At 48.2% G+C, this 22,040-nt stretch overlaps 1 non-coding gene across 1 annotated transcript; it reads right to left on the minus strand.

Annotated features, from left to right (window-relative positions):
* Positions 1 to 4,147: 4,147 nt before the first annotated feature.
* On the minus strand, positions 4,148 to 4,221 carry TRNAR-UCU (transfer RNA arginine (anticodon UCU)). Its single transcript has one exon. It is a non-coding gene; the product is annotated as a tRNA-Arg (tRNA).
* Positions 4,222 to 22,040: the final 17,819 nt, after the last annotated feature.

The raw sequence follows: 22,040 nt of genomic DNA on the forward strand, positions 1-22,040 counted from the left end.
TTCTGATGCAGAGGAACAGACGGTTTACGGTGCATCTCGGGACCATTGTACCTTCTGTCAGCTGCAGAGAGACTAAAACAGAACAGACCTCATCGACATCCAAATCCAACTGCAAAGCTGACCTGAGAAAGGCTGATGAACCTTCCTCCCTTTCCAAACCATCCCCCGGTCCCAAAACTTTTCTTCCCTTTTCTTCTCTAGACCTTTCAGGGAAGGAAGCCCACTCCTTCTGACAACTCCTTCCCTGTATTTGGACCCCTGAACCCCCTGCATTGGCCACTCCTCAAGAGCTGCTCTTCTGAGCTGTGCCCTGCGTTCTCTGCAGGCAGCTCCTCTCTTCTGTTTTTCTGCAAAGTCTGGGCTCTGCTACAGGCCCACAAAACAAGTGAAGTCCTAATGCTTATAATCTATGAGGGGCCTGCTGCAAGCTGCAGAGGTTCTAGGAATGATGTGGTACTCCATGGGCAACCGGGAAAGGCAATGAGCTGTCCTGTACCCTGAAAGATGCTATGCCTTATATCCTTGCTGCTTTCCTAAGAAATACTAGAACTCCATCAACAGATGCATACAAGATGCTTGCCCTAAACCCTGCTAGATGATCTCACCCTCAGTCCTATTAAAAGATGACACCATCAGCTTACACAGTAAACAGCAAAACTGGTGCTAAAAACAAGGTTATACCTCCAATAAAGTCAGAAACTCCAGTAAAATACAATGAACCTAGAATAAAAACAAAGTTACATACCATTAAATCATCTTGCAAACTCCTGAAGGTTTAATACAAATTTATTAACTTGGAAAAAAACCCTAAACCTGCATACAGGCCTGTTTTCTTCTCTATCTCCTGCTTAACCTCAACTATTCCCAAAGCTCTTACCTCAGGTGCCCCTACTTTCCTAAACATTAAAACAAACAACTGAGCCAGCTCAAAAGCTGCTATTGACTGAAGGCACAGCAGAGCACCTATACTGGAAAAGCCCTGGAACTGAATGAGCTCCCTGGCACAGACCTGTGGCTCATATACCCCGGGCCCCGCCCACTGCCCTTCCCACCATCCCCTGGGCAAGGGGCGGGGCCGACACCACGAGGCTTAAAGGCGGCCAGAGGAGGTATGGTGGGCTTTTTGGTCTGCCTTGAGTTTATGGTGTGTTTTTCACCTGTCTGAGCTTTGTACCCTTCCATCTTCTTGTGAAAATTAACTCTACCTTAGCTAAAAACAGCACGCCTGTGTTGGTAAGTGTGCAGTGCAGCATGCTCCTACTCGCGAAGGTTTAGGAAGAGAATGTTGGGTTACCCAAATGTTTTGGGTTTGCAGGGCAAGGTTGGGGGGGGGGGGGGGTGTGCTACAGGGCTGGCTTCCATGAGAAGTTTCTACTAGAGAGTTTCCCCTGTGTCCATTAGAACTAATGCCAGCCAGCTCCAAGACAGACCCACTGCTGGCCAAGGCCAAGCCAATCAGCAATGATAGTAAGACCTCTGTGATAACATATGTAAGAGAAAAAGAAGGAAAAAAACCCTGAACAAACCAAAAAACTAGCAGCAGCTTTTGCAGCCGGAGAGAGGAGTGAGAAGATGTGAGAAACAACTCTGCAGACACCAAGGTCAGTGCAGAAGGAGGGGCAGGAGGTGCTCCAGGTGCCGGAGCAGAGATTCTCCTGCAGCTCGTGGTGAAGACCACGGTGAAGCAGGCTGTCCCTCTGCAGCCCATGGAGGATGATGGGGGAGCAGAGATTCTACCTGCAGCCTGTGGAGGACCCTGCACTGCAGTAGGTGGATGCCCCCAAAGGAGGCTGCGACCCTGTGGGAAGCCTGTGCTGGAGCAGGGTCCTGGCAGGACCTGCAGAGAGAGGAACCCATGTCGGAGCAGGTTTGCTGGCAGGACCTGTGACCCCGTGGGGGACCCACGCTGGAGCAGTCTGTTCCTGAAGGTCTGCATCCCATGGGAGGGGCCCACGCTGGAGCAGTTTGTGAAGAACTGCAGCCCGTGGGAGGGTCTCCCGTTGGAGAAGTTGGCGGAGGACTGTCTCCCGTGGGAGGGACCCCACGCTGGAGCAGGGGAAGAGCGTGAGGAGTCCTCCCCCTGAGGAGGAAGGAGCCGCAGGGACACCGTGTGATGAACTGACCGCAACCCCTGTTCCCCATCCCCCTGTGCCACTGGGGGGCAGTAGGTAGAGAATTTGGGAGTGAAGTTGAGCCTGGGAAGAAGGGAGGGGTGGGGGGAGGTGTTTTAAGATTTGGGTTTATTTCTCATTACTGTGTTTTGCCTGGTAATAAATTAGACTAATTTGTTTCTAAGTTGAGTCTGTTTTGCCCGTGATGGTAACTGGTGAACGATCTCTCCTTGTCCTAATCTCGACCTATGAGCCTCTTTATGTTTTCTCTCCACTGTCCAGTTGAGGAGTGGGAGCGACAAGAGCGGCTTTGGTGGGCATCTGGCCTCCAGCCGGGGTCAATCCACCACACCGAATGAGAATATATTTCTCCGCTCCTGCTGAATTGAAACCATGACATGTCCTGGTTCTGGGATGAGGCTTGAGCATAGAAGGTAACCTTCTCTGCAGGGAGGTATACAAGAGGCTGAGAGCGCAGAGAGATGAATGGAGACTCGGGTCCCTGCGGAGATATGTGTGAATACAGGCAGTCGCCGACAAACGTGACAACCAAGGGCAGGAGTTGATGAGGAGACACCGAGGAAGAAAGATACATCAACTTGGTCAAATTATTTTTTGCACTGCACCTCAAAACCCAAAGAAACCTGCTCCTCAATAGACAAGGGCCAGAAGAACAGTCGGTAGCTGTTGAAGTTCATGCATCTGGGAAGAAGCGGAATTGGGGGGTCACATGGCCCAGTAATGGGGTCAAGCTTCCCGCTATCTGGGATTTGGAGGAGGCAACCAGGCAGATGCCGCTACCTAGGTCATCCATGTCTTAGGTTGCATCCCTTGACGTATTCCAGATGTGGGAGAGATTCACCTAAGCATAGACCAGGCAGGGAAGAAGGTGTTCCTAGGACGTTCTTTTTCTCATCCTAATGCAGATAGCTGAAAGGAATTCTATGAACTGTCCTTCAGAAGGACCTTTCCCCATCACGCCCACCAAATGCTAACTAGATGATTGAGATAGCTACTGAGGAAAGGAGAAGCCCCCTCCTAGCGGGATCCCTACTGCGAAGCAACGCTCGGAGCTTGGAGGAAACATCAGCGGTTCCTACGATGGCCCAGATCTGAATGGGCTGGCTGGTCCGAGGACACCTTCTATGTCTATTCACAAGCTGCACCGGTCCAAGTGGCGTGGCCTGGCTCCCCAGAGTTGAGCGTACATCAGGCATCTCCAACAAGCCACGCAGGAACTTCTCTCTGAAGAGTATATGAAGCATCCAGGTCGAGCACTGTTCCTCCACCCTTCAGAACTTCTCCACTATAACTAACAGCTGCAACAGCCTGGAAAAGCCCTCTGGCAGCCCCCGCTGAAACCCGGCCACCCACTAATCACAGCTGCACTCACCTGCAGCTCCTCTCTTTCCTTTCTCACTACTGATAGCAATGAGATCACATAGGAAGTTACATACTAATAACAGAACATCTGTGAAAGAAAAAGAAGAGTCAATTTGCTGCTTAAGAAGATGAACCCCCGTGGGGATGTGGAGGCTGTCGCCAGCAAACATGCATCTTCGAAGTAAAAACATGAAAAACAAGAGCATTTGCAAAGAATTTCTAAAAGGTGGAAATTCAGAATACAGACCTACTTTTTTTTGCCATGCATTTGAAAAAAAAAAGGCTGCATTTATTATAGGAAATATCAACGGAAGGCTCTAAACCAGTGCCTGACCACCTGCTTTCTACTGGAAAGTGCAGTCTTTTCTTAAGACGGTATCAAAGATGGGACCTGTGAGCAGTATTGGGGGAACAAGTGGGGTTAAAACACCTAGCTATTCAGAAGATACCAAAAGGAATGAGGAAAGGCGAATACGATGAAGAGAGATGCCTCAGAAGGGGAGCACACAACTGTTATGTGCATCAGCTGTAGAGAGGGTGTTATGAAAAGTCATTATCTTCCCATCTGAAGCCCTCAGGGGTGTTATAAATGTAACAGATTGGCACTTATAAAGGAATGTGCGTTAAAAGAAAAGAGACACCTGCCTGGAGATCATCTCTGCCGGGACTCGAACCCGGAACCTCTGGATTAGAAGTCCAGCGCGCTCGTCCATTGCGCCACAGAGACCTCACCATGAGTGTGATATCGGCACCAGAACTGAAAAATCCCACACCTCCTGCATCGTGGGAGGGGTCTTGGCACCCCATTCTCACTGTGCGGTGCCGAGGCAGCACGAAAACCTGGTGTCCAGATCGATCTCCCTTGCAAATCAACATCTCCGGGCATTCCTTTCTTCCACAGGAACAGGCAATAATTCTGGGTATGATCTATATATCTCAGCAGCAGGGATGCAGCAAAAACCTGGATGCAGGCTTGTGTCTGCATCTCTGGCAACCTTTCCGCAGCATCTCTAGCTCGACTGAGGGCAGAGCTAAATCCTGGAGTAGAGTTAATTGCTGCATCTCCCTCAGCATCATCACAGCATCCTCATTGCAGAAGCCAAGAGAGATAAAGATGAAAGAGGATTTAGCTTACGACACTGAACGCTGACAATGATGAAGAAAGCTCTGTCTGTCATGATGAAAAACGCAGAAACCTGTGGTTTGAGCAGAGAAATAAAAGAAAAAGGAGCTATCGTGTTTTTATTTTAAGCAAGCTATCAATCAAAGGTTTAATATTTCTCTGTGGGCATCTTCCATTGCAAAAAAAAATTAAGACGACATCGAAACAACAGGAAGTATCCTTTTTACATCTTCTGAGCTATTGAACAATTGATCAAACTCTGTGACGTGATTCCTTGCTGTGAACAAACACATTTTGCGTTTCTAAACTGCACGAATTGTAGAGTAGTGTTTACTCCCAAATATGCTCTTAAATAGGGACAAATGTGAAAGGCAAGATGCTAACTGCAATATGACTTGCTCAGAATAAACGCTACCTGAGACAATGAGCTTTTACCTCAGGGTCAACGTGACCCGAAGACCAAACCTAAGCCAGCTCTTACCAGCAAAGAACACCCCGTACCAATGATAAAACAATAGAAGATTCACCCTTCCACAGAACCAGGCGTATAACCACGGCCAGACCTGCAACCGACCAGAATCTAGGATAAACACCACCGCTACCTGTACAGGACATCGGTTTAGACCAATGAAGATCATCACACCGCTGACTGTACACGCGTACCACCTGCACGGGACAAGCGTGTACTGATCCTGCATGGGACAAGTACATACTGATTACGTGAGCGACAGTAACCGACTAGCCCATCCCTTAACATGAAAAATTTGATTGGTCTATACAACTGTATTGTCATATACATAATCCCTGCTTTCCTCTGTATCCGAGTCCTCCGTGCCTTAGGTTATGCGCATAGCTAAAATATAAAAGAATAAATTCCCTTGGTAATTCTGTGCTAAGCATCCTTGTCTCCTTCCTCAGCTGGCAAAGAACTGACTTTTACACAAATTGGGCTGTGAAGTCACGTGGTGCTAACGAGAAGAGGCACAGCACTAACAACTCAGTACATCTAATGAAAAACGAAAGAATTTGGGTTTCTTTTTGCTGATGCTCTGGGTCTTTGGAAAGGTTTTATGGTTGTCTCGACAAGTAAAAATCCAGCTAGAAGTGGTGTGAAAGAAGACAGGGATTTAACCTCTGTTGGACAAAACCCTTCCTGCTGCAAAAGATGCCCAGTAAATCAATAGTCCTTGAGATAAATTACTCTGCAAACCAACTGTATTGCCAGTGTAGGGCTGTAATCCCACCAGTACCTTGAGAAAACAGGGTGAACAAAGGCTGTGCTTAAAAAAAAAAAAGTCATATAATAAATCTTAGACAAAGTTATAAAGCATCAATATAGAACAGAAAGTAAGAAAAAAAAATCTCACACAGCCTGTAGCCGCACTATGTGTGTGCCTTGTGGGAGACGATGACACCAGCTCTTTTAATATGATTTTGTGAGGCTGCACCTCAGAAGCGGTGCCTGTTTTGAAGTCATCAAGAGTCTTGTCAGCAAGCAGAAAATGTGGAATGACCGTAGCTTTATGGGCAGTGGCATCCCAGGAGTCAGAGGGTAGAGGGGTTTTGAAAGTTCCCCCATTCCTCCCGACTGGAGCTGGACTGGGGCTCATTGCAGCTCTGCAACCTGCCTTTCCCTTCTGACTGCCTATGCTCTCATACATCTTAGGATAACGCATAGCCCAGCAGCATGCATGCCCAAATTTTTACTAGCCAACCAGCATTCAACATCTGGAAGAAAGTCTGCTCCAATCAGCCTTAATGGCACCAGAAACAGGAAAGGTCCAGGAGTTTGAGTAGCTTCTGGTGAAAATGACACATTTCCAAGAGAAAGTATGGGGAGAACCACCCGTTGCAGGGAAATGGATGTGCCACAGGCTGCACCCTCCCCCGCCAAGAGCACCCCCCTCCATCAGCGGCACAGCTAGGAGTGCCACCAGAGCCTTCTTCCCATCCTCATCCCAGCACGTGCCCGTGTCGGCGCAAGGACGTGGCCACGGACCGCACGCTAACAAATGCTCCCTGATGAATGCTAGAAAGCAACGTGCAACTTTCGAATCCTCAGGCCACCTGCCAGGCATCTTTATACCTTTGATAATTTGGCCGGTCTTCCATAAGGTACTGACCGTCCCTCTGTTATCTCCGTATGTGACATACTTGGAAAGCAGAGACTGGAGTGAGCAGCATAGATGCAGGTAGGCTATTTTTGGTGCTGAGGGATGCCAATACAGCCATTTCTGTGGGAAGAGATGACAGTGAAATTCAGTAAGCTGGGCAGCATGTTTTGAGACAAAAGCAATATCCTTCTTTAGATACAGAGAAGGAGGTGTTTATAATGTGAGCGTCCCCAGCACATAGAAGCGTCATGGGAGTGAAAAAGCTGCAAGGGGTACGAGCAAGGTGCAAACTGGCCCCCAACTCATCCCTGATCGCCTTCCAGCATCAAATCATTTGCTGCAGACAAGAAGAACACGAGCCATGAGCAAGGATGCAGTGGACCAGGGCGAACCAAGATAATTTACTACCTTATAAACAGCTGGGAAAGGCCTTTTGCAAGACAAAAGCTTAAGCAATCAGATGGCTACCGAAGCACGTCTTACTCGAGCAGTGAGATACCACCTCATGTCAAGTTGCTCTAGGGCAGCATCGTCAGTGCCGAGAGATTCAAAAATCTCTCCGCGCACCTAAATAAACAGCAATGGAAAATCTGTATCGTCAAAGCTGGGACTGTTTTGTGGTATCCACGGCTAAAGGTTTTATAGTATATGCAACTACCCTATTACCTTAAAAAAAAAAAACCTTCTCCAAGAGTCACCAAAGAGCCAGTCCCACCAAGCTACAGCTAAAGTTTTAGAAGCTGCGCACTTGCAGGCCACGAAGCCCGTTAGCCCGTGTATCCGCAATGGGGAAGGTTTTCCCCAAATCCTTATAATTTGTAGGGTATATTCTTGTTTTCTTCCTAAACTTGTAATCTCTTCTTTATTGCTTTTTTCTTCTTTTGCCAGCCATGTCAGAAGCACCCAAAATCCAATCAGGTACCTTGCATTACGTTTGACTGCCACATCGCAAACCCTCCAGCGCCTTTCTGAGCCTTGCTTTGTCTGCAGGACTGTGGCTGAGTTCATCTAAAAGATGTTCAACAGTGAGTCCTGCATTTTGCTCCCCCTAATAATTAACACATCATGAGACACAGAGCCGGTTTCAGAAGCTTTTGCCTTCGGCGCACGGGCTGGTGTCAGTGGCTGTACCGAAGCTTGCTGGACAAAGGCACAACTCGAGCGAGTGGCTGATTTTCTACAAGCTTACAGTCAAATTACAGCAGATGCTCTTTTAAAAAACAGCTCAGCTGTCATCATAGTATCTAAGATATATACAACTGTTTGATTTGCATTTTGCTGGAGTTAATCCCCACTGGAGTTATTCTCATATCCCATATAAAAGATAGATGAAGCAAGAGTGCGTGACTAGCTCCTGTCGCGAGGCTGAAGCAATAACCACCGGGATAAAAAAAGGCAAGAGAAGAGTTGACATTTCGGCGGAGCAGGTTGGATTCCATTCGCAAAGGGAGAAATTCAAACTGACGTTGGCACATTTGAGGGCCCAAGCAAAGATACCTATGGTCTGCAGCTGTAACTGCTGTTGTGAAAATCAATGCAGGACTGCGAGACTGATGCCACACAGAGAAAGTAGAGCATAAGCACAGACTAAAAGATGCCAGAAAAGGAAGATCCCAGTAGAAACCCCAAATCTAAAATCTTTTGCCTACAGAGCACTGATTTAAAAGTTGTGGACTAGAGCATCTCCCTTTAGCCTGTTTTTCGGATGGAGCGGAGCAAGTTGGCTGAGACCAGGCACTGGAAATCAGGAGCATCACCTGGGTCTCCCTTGTCATGTCACCATGTACAGCAGCATATCCCCAGTGGAGATCTTGAGCAAGCGCTCAGCAGCAAGCAGCCAGGGAATGCTTGGAACAACGCAGGTGTCCAGCATAGGTGGATTTACCCAAGAGGTTGAGAACATGTCAGAATCATAGAATGGATTGGGTAGGAAGGGACGTGAAAGCCCATCTAAGTTCCAACCCCTGCCAGAGACAGGGACACCCTCCACTAGCCCAGGTTGCCCAAAGCCCCATCCAACCTGGCCTTGAACACTGCCAGGGATGCAGGGGCAGCCACAGCTTCTCTGGGCAACCTGTTCCACCCTCAACAGGGAAGAATTTCTTCCTAGTATCTAATCTAAATCTACTCTCTTTCATTTTAAAGCCATTCCCCCTTGTCTTTTCACTCCATGCCCTTTAAACAGTCCCTCTCCAGCTTTCCTGTAGCCCCTTTAGGTACTGGAAGGCTGCTGTAAGGTCTCCCTGGAGCCTTCTCTTCTCCAGGCTGAACAAGCCCGACTGTCTCAGCCTGTCTCCATAGCAGAGGTGCTCCAGCCCTCGGATCATCTCCGTGGCCTCCTCCGGACTCGCTCCAACAGCTCCATGTCCTTCTTGTGCTGGGGACCCCTGAGCTGGATGTGGTACTGCAGAGAGGGTGTCACCAGAGCGGAGGCAAGGAGGAGAATCCCCTTCCTCGACCTGCTGGTCACGCTGCTGGTGATGCAGCCCAGGACACGGTTGGCTTTCTGGGCTGCGAGCGCACGTTGCCGGGTCATTATCTACCTGGACTTTAAGTAAAGCCTTCGATACCGTCTCCCACAGCATTCTCCTAGAGAAGCTGGCAGCTCACAGCTTAGACAGGTGCACTCTTTGCTGGGTAAAAAACTGGCTGGAAGGCCGAGCCCAGAGAGTTGTGGTGAACAGAGTTAAATCCAGTCGGCGGCCGGTCACAAGCGGTGTTCCCCAGGGCTCAGTCTCGAGGACAGTCTTGTTTAATATCTTTATCAATGATCTGGACGAGGGGATCGTGTGCACCCTCAGTAAGTTTGCAGATGACACCAAATTGGGTGGGAGTCTCCGTCTGCTCGAGGGTAGGAAGGCTCTGCAGAGGGATCTGGACAGGCTGGATCGATGGGCCAAGGCCAACTGTATGACATTTAACAAGGCTGAGTGTCGGGTCCTGCACTTCGGTCACAACAATCCCATGCAACGCTACAGGCTTGGGGAAGAGCGGCTGGAAAGCCACCCAGTGGAAAAGGACCTGGGGGTGCTGGTTGACAGCCAGCTGAACATGAGCCAGCAGTGTGCCCAGGTGGCCAAGAAGGCCAACAGCATCCTGGCTTGTATCAGGAATAGTGTGGCCAGCAGGAGTAGGGAAACGATTGTGCCCCTTTACTCGGCTCTGGTGAGACCGCAACTCGAATACTGCGTTCGGTTTTGGGCCCCTCAGTACAAAAAGGACATTGAGGTGCTGCAGCGTGTCCAGAGAAGGGCAATGAAGCTGGTAAAGGGTCTGGAGCACAAGTCTTATGAGGACCGGCTGAGGAAACTGGGGTTGTTTAGCCTGGAGAAGAAGAGGCCGAGGGGAGACCTTATTGCTCTCTACAACTACCTCAAAGGTAGCGGAGGCTGTGACCATGTGCCTTTAGAAACACTCAGAGTTTGCTAGAAAGCACTAGTTAGGTGCACTCCCACTGTTAACCATCAATAAATGCCACCTTCCATGCACACACGTACAATTATAGACACATAACCAACCCTCATATGCAAATTTAATCAGCGAGATGGCGTTTCAAAGAAATCTCTGCCCCAGAGTCTGTAGCAACAATACTTTGATTTGAAGCACCCAGAAGGCAAAACCGGTCCCTCTTTATTCTTCACAGAAAGCTGGTAGTAGCAATCTGTGCATGCAGGTAGCATCGTGAGACCAAAAAGCTTTTAGGCGTGACAGAGCCATTCACGATGTGTATAATCAGGGTAGAATTTAGGGTCAAGGGACTGGAACGTCTCCTTCCAAGGCATGCCAATCCATCTATTTCTAACAAAGCATCATACTGTTTTCATTAAAAAAAAAATTTAAAAAGTATTTTACCCCTAAAATGACTTAGCTGCAAATTGCCATCTCCCCCCAGCACTATGCTTCACGTACTGCAGTGAAGGCACAGTGCTTCAGTTTACTGTGGATACCTGGCTGTGTCAGGACAGTGTGGGCACAGCCTGCCCGATTTCTCCACGTGCAACTGATCACTCCCAGAGCAGGGCACGGCAGCGACACCCACCCAGCATCTCCCAGCACGAGAGCAAGCAGCACTGTGCCAGCTGCTTGCCCAAGCTCTGCCAAGTCCCTTCCACCCCCCGGGCTCTTTCTAATCTTAATGTTTCAGGGTTTGCCTCTTTATCTTTAAATAAATAAAAAAATAAATATACTCACAGGATTTGTCTGGTAACCCAAATCCTGTCTATCACTTACGCTTGTCACTCAGCCTGACATCATATTCACCCCTGCGTCACCTCTGCAGGAATCGCAACCACCTCTGCTGCTCCCAGGTCTTCCTTTCAGCTCTCTTTTCTTTCCAGCAACTTGGTATTTTCTTGCTGCCCGTGCCCCCTCCGCACCCATGCGGGACACGGTTTTGGCCAGCTCAGGTGTCTCCTGACTCAGCCCCAGCGACGCTTCTCCTGCCATATTGGTGCAGGCCTTGCTCGCTCCAGAAGGCAAAAGCTTCCCCACTGGCAAGGCAGTCTGTGGCCGGGCAAGGGATCCCTCCAGGCGCTTTTCCTGTGCCTCGGGCCATGCGCAAAGCCCCATGCTTTGCTGCAGTGGCTCCCGCCATGCATCCGTGGCTCCGGCCCCCGTCCTCTCCTCTTGCTCCAACTTTCCCCAATTCTGTCTCCCCATTCCTTGGCTGGGTTCGCCGGTGCCTCTCCTTGGATTCCTCCCTCTTTTCCGGCGCTTCCCCCTTCCTGTGCACTTCCCCCCTTCCCCACGCTCCCTTTGTCCCCTCTCGGACTGCCCTTTCCGCCCAGGGCAGCCAGGTGGCCAGAGTTTCCATGGGAATGGAGGCGGCAGGAAAGAGCATAAAGGGAAGAGGAGGACAGAGGAGAAGGGCTGAGGATGTGGGGTCCTGCTCCCGCGGGCCCGGGGAAAACGCACCTCCTTCCCGCGGCTGCCGGCCAGGGTCTCGGCACAACGACAGCCCCTCGAAGGCGATTTAGTCACTGGGATCTGTTTGTTGGGGTTTGGGGTTCTTTCTTCCTCCACTGGAAGGGAAAAGCAACGAAAACAAAACAAGCAAAACACAATGTGGAAAGTCGTTGTCCCCGGTGTGACCACGGGGACCGCACCTGCGGCCAGAGGCACAGAGGAAAGGAGCCCCTCACTGCCACAACTGAAGCAGCAGGAGCTGTTCTACAGCTTTCGGTAAAACTAGCGACTGTCTCTGCCTAACGTGGTTTGCCGTGCAGATACACAGTGGACAGGTTAAATAAATGCTGGAGCGTAACAAGAAGCAAAATGCGTGACATCCTCTGTTATGGCCATGATCTGGGGGTTTGCTTTAATTTATGGTTCTTGCATTATTCTTTTTTTTTTTTCTTGAGGAATAAAATAAAAATTAAGAAGTATCTAACACAAAGGAAAGTTAAAAGGGGGGGGTTTAGTCAGACAGCAGGACCGAGCTGCCTCTGCAGATCCTGTTCACGGCTGTCAGCTGGCACCACTGAGCTCTACCTAAGCAGGAAGGACCGAGTGGCCACGTCTCGTCTTCACAGCCCTTATCCCTCTTAGCGTTACAGCTCTCTCAAATCTGTGTGCAAACAGTTCCTATGCCTCTACAGCTGGGACTCTGGGAGTCCTGCCCTTCCTCCTCCCCCTCACAGAAAAGTTTCTTTACTTTAGAGGTCTACATGGAAATTAACTATATATACACACCTCTATCCAGGTAGAACAAGATAGTTACAGACAAGGCTTCTATTTCCAATAGAAATGAGAAAGAATAATTTTTTAAATTAACCAGAGGGGTGCGGCTAGTTCTGCTCTGCATGATGCACTTACACCAGAAGATAGGGAAGATGAAAAAAATGTTGTGGGGTATTTTTCCACCCAGCACAAGCAAAAAAAAGTCAAAGATGCTCCTTAGGCCAAACAGCTTTTTGTCAGCACATCCAGATCAATCACATCCAAGAGGTAATAAAAAACTGGCCAACAGAACATCAAGAGGATTCAAGTTTCACTACTTCCCACCACATTGAAAAGCAAAGAGGAAAGCTTATATGAAGCCGATATTTCTGGAGACTTAATAGGATTCTCAGTCACAAGCCTGTCCATATCACACCTCTCACATGCAAATTAATTGTGTTATCTCTAACTGGGGATCATTTTTATCAGGTTGTGACTTTGTTTATAAATGTAATTAACTCCAGATTTTTCCCCCTGTCTCTGTCTTACAGCCTGCTCGTGTCAGCTGCATTTCATTCTTGTCTGTAACAGCCTTGTTCTCTGCCCTATTCCGTTAGCTCTCCGCTCATATGCGCATGCTCCTCGCGGGGAGGCGCTGATATGGGAGGGGAATCTGAATTACACCCTGCAAGGCTGCATGTCTGTAACAAGTAAAGGCCTTTAATCTGGAAATGCACAACATTTATAACAAGATGCTAAAATGCATCAACATAAAAATGAAGCAAAGAGTAATTCTAATTAGATCATTGATTTAACCCTTAATTCTATCAACACTTCACAGTGGTTAATTTTAGTCTTTTAGGATTTAACTTTTCTGTCAGTTATTCAAACATAAAACCTGACTAACAGCTTGTAAGGCTTGCGGAGAGCATGAAGGCTGGAGGGTAGTGGAGAGGATGCACCCCTAAGTTGGTCACTACAAACTCAAAACAGTTTGTTTCAATACAGGCAAATATGAGGATTGGTGCGCGGGGTCAGAACAAGGCACACTCAGCCAAGTATCTCTCTGCTACCAACAGCTGTTGAAGAAAAGGCTATAAATCCCAGCAAGTATGGGGTGCCATTTCTCCAATTGGTTTTTAGGGACCTTCTGACTCAGAAGGTGCATTTTTTTAGGGTTTTTCTTCCTTTAATGTTCCCAGTCACTCAGGGGAACTTCTAGCATTCAACATAGCAAGAGCTTCCATGGTCCTGCCCAGCTGTCCTAATGCCTTGTCTTCTCCCTTCTGTTCCAACTTCCTCCCATCCCAGAGTCTCACTTCATTTCCCTTGGGCTGTCTTCCAATGGCTCGTGTCACCCGCTCCAGCCAGGTAGCTCCATCCTGCCACGAAAGGGCTCATGGGTGGCTCCTACCAGCACTTTCACAGGCGCATGGAAAGAAAGAATCTGTGGGATGGAAGAAGCTCTTTATCAACTGAGTCAACCCACCTGCAGCTGCAGCAGTGCCTCCCCGCATCAGACTCGGCAATAGCAGTTAAAAGCCAGGCAAGGAACACCTGCCTTGGGTTCCGTCTTCTCAAGCCAGCTGGCTCAAATTGAGTGTGGTTGTTGCAGTAACAGGGACAGCATGAAAAATTCCACCTTCCTCCACGAGAACTGAATGTGTCTGTTAAGTCCCCAATGGCAGTGCGGCCAGGTCCCAGGATACTAATACCTCCACGTGCCAACGTCTCTGTTTCCAAGTACCAGGAAAACAAACTGTTGGGTAGCAACATGGATGCAAGTATAGCGGCTGCCTTCAGTCATCCCTCTGCCAAAAAGAATTCAGAGGGTGGACAGCAGATTTCTGAGGATGGAGAAGGCAGCAGGGAGACACATTGGTAGTAGTGGCAGCACGTTGCAAACTCTTCGCATGGGTTTCACCTGTGAAACTCTTTGCTGCCGGACAACAGTGGGCCCAAAGATCTTCAGGAGGTTGAAACAAGTCCTGGGCGTTTACCTTGCTGGCAGAAATAGGCACAGCCCTGCTGATGCTAAATAGGAACAGCAGGATTGCTTTCTCTTGTCATCCAGAGAGGTTTGCAGAACCAGAGAGTGCTGCCCACTGATGCCCTGCCAGGACTCGTGGGTGGACAAGAGGCCACATGAGTCTGCATGGGTGCTGGGTGTCTCCTCTGCCACATCCCCATTTTACTGGGGACACCTGAGCCAGGTTGGAGGAAGAGTCTTTGGAGGTCCACAACCCAAACTCCTGTTCAGGGCTGGACTTCCACCAGTACTAGATCATATTGTGGGATGCCCTGACCATAAAGAGTTTTATGGTGAGTCTTAGTCACATTTATTCCCTCTCTAACATCCCCTTACACTGTGCTTTAGTTCTTCGGTTCCCATATATGCCCACTTGGTGCCACTGTTACACCATGTTTCTCCTCAGTAGCAAAGCAGCAGGTGTGAAAGCCTGTAGTGGAGCAGGAAAAAAAATGTCCAGGGCAAGCCAAACAGAAGTTAATTTGGGGAAAATACAATGGGGTTGTCACAAGACCCCCTGGAGACAGTTAATGCAAAGTTTCCCTGCAGCGAGACCGTTTCTTCGTACAATGGAGAGGTAGAGGGGTGCTGCTCCTCCAGCTAACCTACTTGGCCATAGGAGCTGAAGCACTAAGACAACATCAGATCTAAGTACTCTATCAGCTGTTTAGGGTATCCTCAGAGTGTTTGGACACCCTGGTGACATGCAGCTGGGGAGAACGGCACTCTCTGAGGTAGCTCAGACAGGGACTCAGTGCCTCTGGCTGAGCTGAAACGGGACTCCTGGGCCCACAGGCAGACAGTGTGGGGTGAGGCTGGTCAGGGTCATTAAAGCCTATTAGTGCCTCCGAGGCCACTGCGGGATAAAAAAACAAGCTCAAAATACAAGCGGAAAATACACATACATATAAACACGTAGATCCCCTCGGAAACGTATGGTGTACATAAGGCCTAAAAGAAGCTTGCATGAATAGTATGTCAACATAGTTCGTTTTATCAGCCAAACTAGCACGATCTCATACAGCAAGAGAAGCTGAACTTGCAATCGTATCATTGTTACAATTATACGCTTAATATTAGCAGATGCTTTTTGGCATCTTGCCTAGCTAATGTTACATTGAACAAATAGAAACACCATAATGGGATGAATAAACATGAGCAATGTCTGTAGCAGCATGAAGTAACAGGGATGAAGCAGTTCACCTCTTTGTTGATAAGGTCTCAGTGGCAGTCCCAGGTCCGGGTTTGACTCCACAGCTGGAACTGGCATGGGTCAGACCTCAGGGATAGGTATTGGAACCTGTTTAACATCTTTGCTGGTAACACGGACAGTGGGATCAAGCACACCCTCAGCAAGTTTGCCAACACCACCAAGCTGTGTGGTGCAGTCGACACGCTGGAGGGAAGGGAAGCCGTCCAGAGGAGCTTTGACAGGCTTGAGAAGCGGGCCTGTGTGAACCGCATGAAGTTCAACGAGGCCAAGCGCGAGGTCCCGCACATGGGTCAGGCAATCCCAAGCACAAGAAGGACTTGGGGCTGTTGGTGGACGAGAAGCTCAACATGACCCGGCAACGTGCCCTCGCAGCCCAGAAAGCCAACTGTGTACTGGGCTGCATCAAAAGCAGTGTGACCAGCAGGTCAAGGGAGGGGATTCTGCCCCTCTACTCCAGTCTGGAGTTTTCTCCAGTTTTCCGCTCCAGTTTTCTCCGGAAAGCTGGAGAGGGATTCTTTATCAGGGAGTATAGTGATAGGACAAGGGGGAACGGCCTGAAGCTCAAGAAGGGTAGATTTAGATTAGATATCAGGAATAAATTCTTCACTATGAGGGTGGTGAGGCACTGGAACAGGTTGCCCAGAGAAGCTGTGGATGCTCCATTCCTGGCAGTGTTCAAGGCTGGGTTGGATGGGGCTTTGGGCAACCTGGTCTAGTGGAGGGTGTCCCTGCCCATGGCAGGGGGGTTGGAACTAGATGATCTTTAAGGTCCCTTCCAACCCAAACCATTCTGTGATTCTATGATTCTATGAATCAGACCCCTACAACCACAGACTGGAAGAAGCCCATATCCTCACAGGGCATTTTCCTGATCAACAGCTTTTAACAGGCTGGACCATTACTTGCCAGGCCCACTTCAGTGGAAAGGGGAATGATCTCCCCACAGCCCTCCCAAACTGCAGCCTGGGGTTCATATTATTCCTATTTTGCTGTGAACGCAAGATGGCATTATTCTGCTTCTTCCTAAATACATGACTTCAACCCATCTAAGATCTTTTTAAATCTTTTACAGCAGTTTTAGCATCTGCAACCAGTCAGATATGCAATGCCACTGCAAGGATTCCTTTTCTTTATATATATATATGCATATATAAAACCATTCCACTACTAGCTCTGCTTGCCTGTATAGCTTTTCATTGATATTTCAGCTTCCTAAACAGCAACCCATATTTCATAGCTTATTAATAGCTACTGCTGCCAAAGTGTCCTTCTCCCGTTTTGAAGAACGCATGAATTTTGCTTCACTTGCAAGCCTATTGTACGGTTTGTGACTGCATTTCTGCTGGACCACACTCATAAAATGTTGTGACAATTTGCATCATCTCTGCACAGCTTATAAATCTGGTTTTAATTGTTATGAGCTGTCTCTATCTCTGTGAGAGATATAGAGATCCCTGAAAGACCAGGACAAGCAAGGTATTGACCGCACAGCAAGGAGGCAGCCACATATGCTGAGTGTGCAGTACATCCAACCCAACTAAGGGCTGCACCAATAGAAGACCTAACAAGCTAGGTTAGGACAAAGCTAGTGCATTTATTAATGGTAATTTCTAAAGGCACTTCAAGCAATTGCACCTGTTGACCTCAAAGGTCTGTGCCAACCCAATATATGCTCCTTGTCTGCAAACTCAAGGATTTGGGGGAAAGATTGGGAGAAGGCGTGCTCTGGATGTAATAATCAAGCCCTGGTGACAGGTCAATTTATCACTGGGCAAGTTTCAGCATTTTGACTCGGGAGAACATTCCCCCTTGTCATTGCTTGCTTTTTACTCCCAATGAAAAATCTCCAATGAGATTCCCAGCGACAGCTCTCTTTGCATTCCTGGTGCACGCTCAGCTAGCCAAGCAAGTCTGTAAATAATTGAGCACCCGTCATTCCTTTTTCAGTCCCCACCAGCACCATCTTAGTATGCTCTCAACAGCAAATATTTAGTGAGGTAATCAATAACAACAACAACAAAATCTTAATTTCGATAAGAAAATTAAATGCTTTTCCCAGATATTGTATCTGATTATCTCTGGCATCCGTTCTGCCTGCCTTAGACAGTCTTTATCAGGGTAGGTGCTGTACCAGGAGATAATTATGGAGGTTCATAGAAGCGGTTCAATTAGCTGCAGCTAATGCTTCTTATTAGCATTTTGCTGGAGCTTGTGGAGGTTTTTCAGCTGAAACAGATAAACAAGCTCAAACATTCACATACAAAAGCTCAGACAAAAACAGAAACAAAGGAACAGAGAGAATGTCAGGAAAACCACAGAACAGCACGTGAGAACAGCAGGGGTTGGCTGCAAACATAGGCTGGCTGCAAACGTGGGCAGTATTATCGCGCAGTTCTCAGGGCGTGAATGCAATGCCTGGACTTTGGGAGCTTCCGCATCTGGACAGGAGCGCATCTGGGTCACAGAGCACAGCTGGTGCCTGCTGTCATAAAGGAGCGAGTCCTAATGCCAGATCAGGCATCCAACAGGACATAAGATGTACTCAGGAGGACCTAGGGGAAACCCAGTGGTGCATCTGTGTTCAGACAGCCAAACCGATCCCTTGCTGCTCTGTACAAGGTTAGCACCTCTTTTGGAAACATGAGCTCAGATGAGGATAGATATCACATGGTACCATGGAAGGTCTATGTAAGGCATGAACAGTACTGTAGGGACCAATGGGAGCTGGGAGTCTGCAAGATGTTATAAACCAGTGCAGAATCGATGAACTCCTACAAAATCACCAAAAGGAGCCAGACGGTTAAACCTGACCCACATGCCAGAGACTCAAGTATTGAGATGGTTGATTACTGCTGTATCTCCTAGGGAATAAATCTCTTACAAGGCAAAGGGCTGGCTGTCACTGGATGATGCAGAACCATGCTGTCTGGCAGGGGACTGCAGAGCTTTGTTACAAATGATGGGCATGGGGTTTTCTGACGGGAATTTGCTCTCAAAAGCATGAGCAAAAAAAGCCAAACAAATCCACTACTGTGTGCATCACTCCAGAGAGGACCAGGAATCTACTTAAAGAAGGAATTTTGCAGTTGTGAAGATCCAGGCATCAGTCAGGTGGAAAACGTACCAAGGGAGGTCTCAGGCAAAGGCCAGCCGAAAATCTTTGTTGTGCCTTGCACAAATTCCATCAGCTCTGTCAAACTGCCAGAGAGTAAAGAGCGAGAACAGCCAGAGCTGAGCACAGCGTGTCAAATCTGCGACAGGGGAATTGATAAAGCCCATAATAATGGTCAAATTAGCCAGTACTTTGAACAATTATAACAGAGGAGAACCAAGTGGCTTCAGAGGACAACGTCATAACTCACAGTTATAACAACATAATAAGCAGTAGGGTTATTATGGGTAGAAAGGGTTGATTGGGCTAGAGATCTTATGTCATGGGATGACATGGAGGCTAGACACACATCCAGCTGTGCGTGGTAGATTCTAGAAGGATCTTCCACTGGAGCAAGTACCATTTTCCCAGGAGCGATGGAGGCGTTTCCAAGATGAAACTTGAGGGCTCCAAAAGGTAAAATGGCAATGCCCAATTACTCCTTTAACTCATAGCTAGGTCCCTGTGGCTGCTCCCCCACTCTGCCCTCATGGGTTTCCCCCTGACTTTGTCGGGTGGCAAGGCCTTATCTCATCTCAGGCAAATTTGTAGCATGAGCAGCTCTAGGTCCACCAACTGCTCTGGGATCCTGACAGCTCGCAAGCAGTTCCCATCTGCTTTGCACTCCAAGAATATGAAGGTGCTCTGAACACACTCATCACTTCCAAGGCATTAACCGTCTCTTGGAGAAAGATGGTTTTGGTCAGAATGGATTAAAAGGATAAAGTCTGACAGTAACATGAGCTGCAGCACCTCCTTGGGAGACTCTTACACCATATTCAGTCATCAAAAATTAAATCAGAGCACTTCTCAAAAGACAGTGAACTCTTATCTCCAGATGATGGAGAACTCCATCCATAAGGTCATTTTTCGAGTAGCTCGTTAGCTTCCCTGGTAAGGCCATGCACCTTTTTTGCCAATCTTGCTTCAGCATCCAGCTGTCAAAGTGGATGCAGCTAGCACCCATAAAAAAAAAGCACTGACTAGACTAGACAGTCTGATTCTGCCTTCACTGAGAGCATGAGATAGCAGCTTTTTGCATACATGACTGGCACCTGAAACAGAGCTCTCCCCAAAGTTTTTCAGAAAAAAATTGCTGCAGGGAGGCTAGAGTTTCTGAAATGAGTATGTTAGGATATGGGACCTCACTTGTCCATCTATACCACTGTCACGGGGAAACTGGAGATCAGTGCAACTTCACCAAAAGTTTCTTCCTAATGGGCTGTGTAACCCCTTTTATGTCTGTACGAGGCATCGATCTGAAAGGGATGGAGCACAAGGAAAGCCTCACAGGAACAGGAGGCACAGCTGTCTCCAACATCACTCCTCTCTTGGTATAAAAATGCCTCTAATCCAGAGAAAATGAAGTGAAGGGAGCTCACCTCTCTCAGCCTCCTCAGTGCCCGCGATCAGAGGCCACTCCCCAAGGACCTAAAGAGTAGCTGGTGCTTAATTTAGAAACACCTGGAGGGACAAGACTCATTTATCCTGGTTGGCACATGAACTTTAACTGATAAAAGGTAATAGAGGTAAGAACAGATTTCAAAGTGTCAAAGAAAAGATACCTTATCAGGGAACATTCACAAATGCAGTCATTTTTCAGAGATCTGAGATAAAACAGAAAAACAAAGGTTATTTTTAGGCAAAAAGATCTCTTTTTTTTCCTCTCAGAAGAGACTCAAGGGTGAAGTTTTAAGAATTGCTCGTGTAAGGAAAAGATGTTTCTGGCCTAAACTGCTGCCAGTATTGCAAAGCAATGAAATGACAGTAACTTACAGATACTTAATAAGAAGTTAGATCTTGTTTCTTTGAGCTTTTTCCAGTGTACTGGTTTTGGCTGGAACAGAGTTAGTTTTCTTCACAGTAGCTGGTATGGTGCTATGTTTTGGATTTGTGACCAAAACACTGTTGGTAACACAAGGATGTTTTAGTTACTGAATAGCCTGTTTTGGAGTTGGAATGAAAGGTAATGTCCTGATAGCAGATACCGACAAGCTACATCCCAGCCCACAAGCAATGTGATGGAGTTCCCTGGCAACTTGACACATGAAAAGTCATCTTTTCTGGCATCTTTGAAAGGTGTAAGATGGAAGTGTAATGTCTGAATAATCCTGTCCTGTACCACCTGTGCATCCCTTCTTCCCAGGCACAACTTCACTCCCAACTTCTCTGCCTCTTCCCCACAAGTGGCACAGGGGGACGGGAACGGGGAGTTCATAACGCATTGTCTCTGCCACTCCTTCCTCCTCATGCTCTTCCTCTGCTCCAGCATGGGGTCCCACCCACAAGAGACAGTCCTTCATGAACTTCTCCAGTGTGGGTCCTTCCCACGGGCTGCAGTTCTTCAAAAACTGCTCCAGCATGGGTCCTTTCCACAGGGTGCAGTCCTTCAGGAACGGACTGCTCCAGCCTGTGTCCCTTGTGTGGCCACAAAAACCTGCTCCAGCATGGGCTCCTCTCCATGGGGCCAAAGGTCCTGCCAGGAGCCTGCTCCACCGCAGGCTTCCCGTGGGGTCACAGCCTCCTTTGAGTGCACCCACCTGCTCCAGTGTGGGGTCCTCCACGGGCTGCAGGTGAATATTTGCTCCACTGACCACTTCCATGGGCCACAGGGCTACAGCCTGCCCCACCGTGGTCTTCACCATGGGCTACAGGGGAATCTCTGCTCCGGCACTTGGAGTACCCTCCTCCCCCTCCCTTTTGCACTGACCTTGGTGCCTGCAGAGTTGTTTCTCTCACACATCTCTTCCGGCTGCTGTGGCACAGCAGGGTTGGGGTTTTTTTTCCCTTCTTAAATATGTTATCACAGAGGTGCTACCAACATCGCTGATGGGCTCAGCTTTGGTCAGCGGTGGGTCCGTCTTGGAGCTGGCTAGAATTGACTCCGTCCAATGTGGGGGCAGCTTCTGGCATCTTCTCACAGCAGCCACCCGTGCAGCTCCCCTGCTACCAAAACCTTGCTACATAAAGCCAATACATGGACTTATTAATAAATCTGTAAAATTCTATGGCTTGTTTTATACTCGTGGCGAGACCGCATTATCTTGTCAGGCACCCAGCTAATCTCCAGTACTGGAGGGCTGTAATTTGGCTCTTACAACAGGGCCATTTTCCTGCATTTGTCCACCGTTCCCTGGAGTTTCTCATTCTGCTGCCAGAGTCTAGATGTCACAGGTGCAGCAGTGTCTGTCAGTGCCTAGAAAAATCTACCTGTTTTTCCTAAAGACCGTTTGGAGAGCATCAGTCTCCCAGCCATTC

Source organism: Balearica regulorum, chromosome 28 (assembly GCF_011004875.1).
Source record: "Balearica regulorum gibbericeps isolate bBalReg1 chromosome 28, bBalReg1.pri, whole genome shotgun sequence".
NCBI lineage: Eukaryota > Metazoa > Chordata > Aves > Gruiformes > Gruidae > Balearica > Balearica regulorum.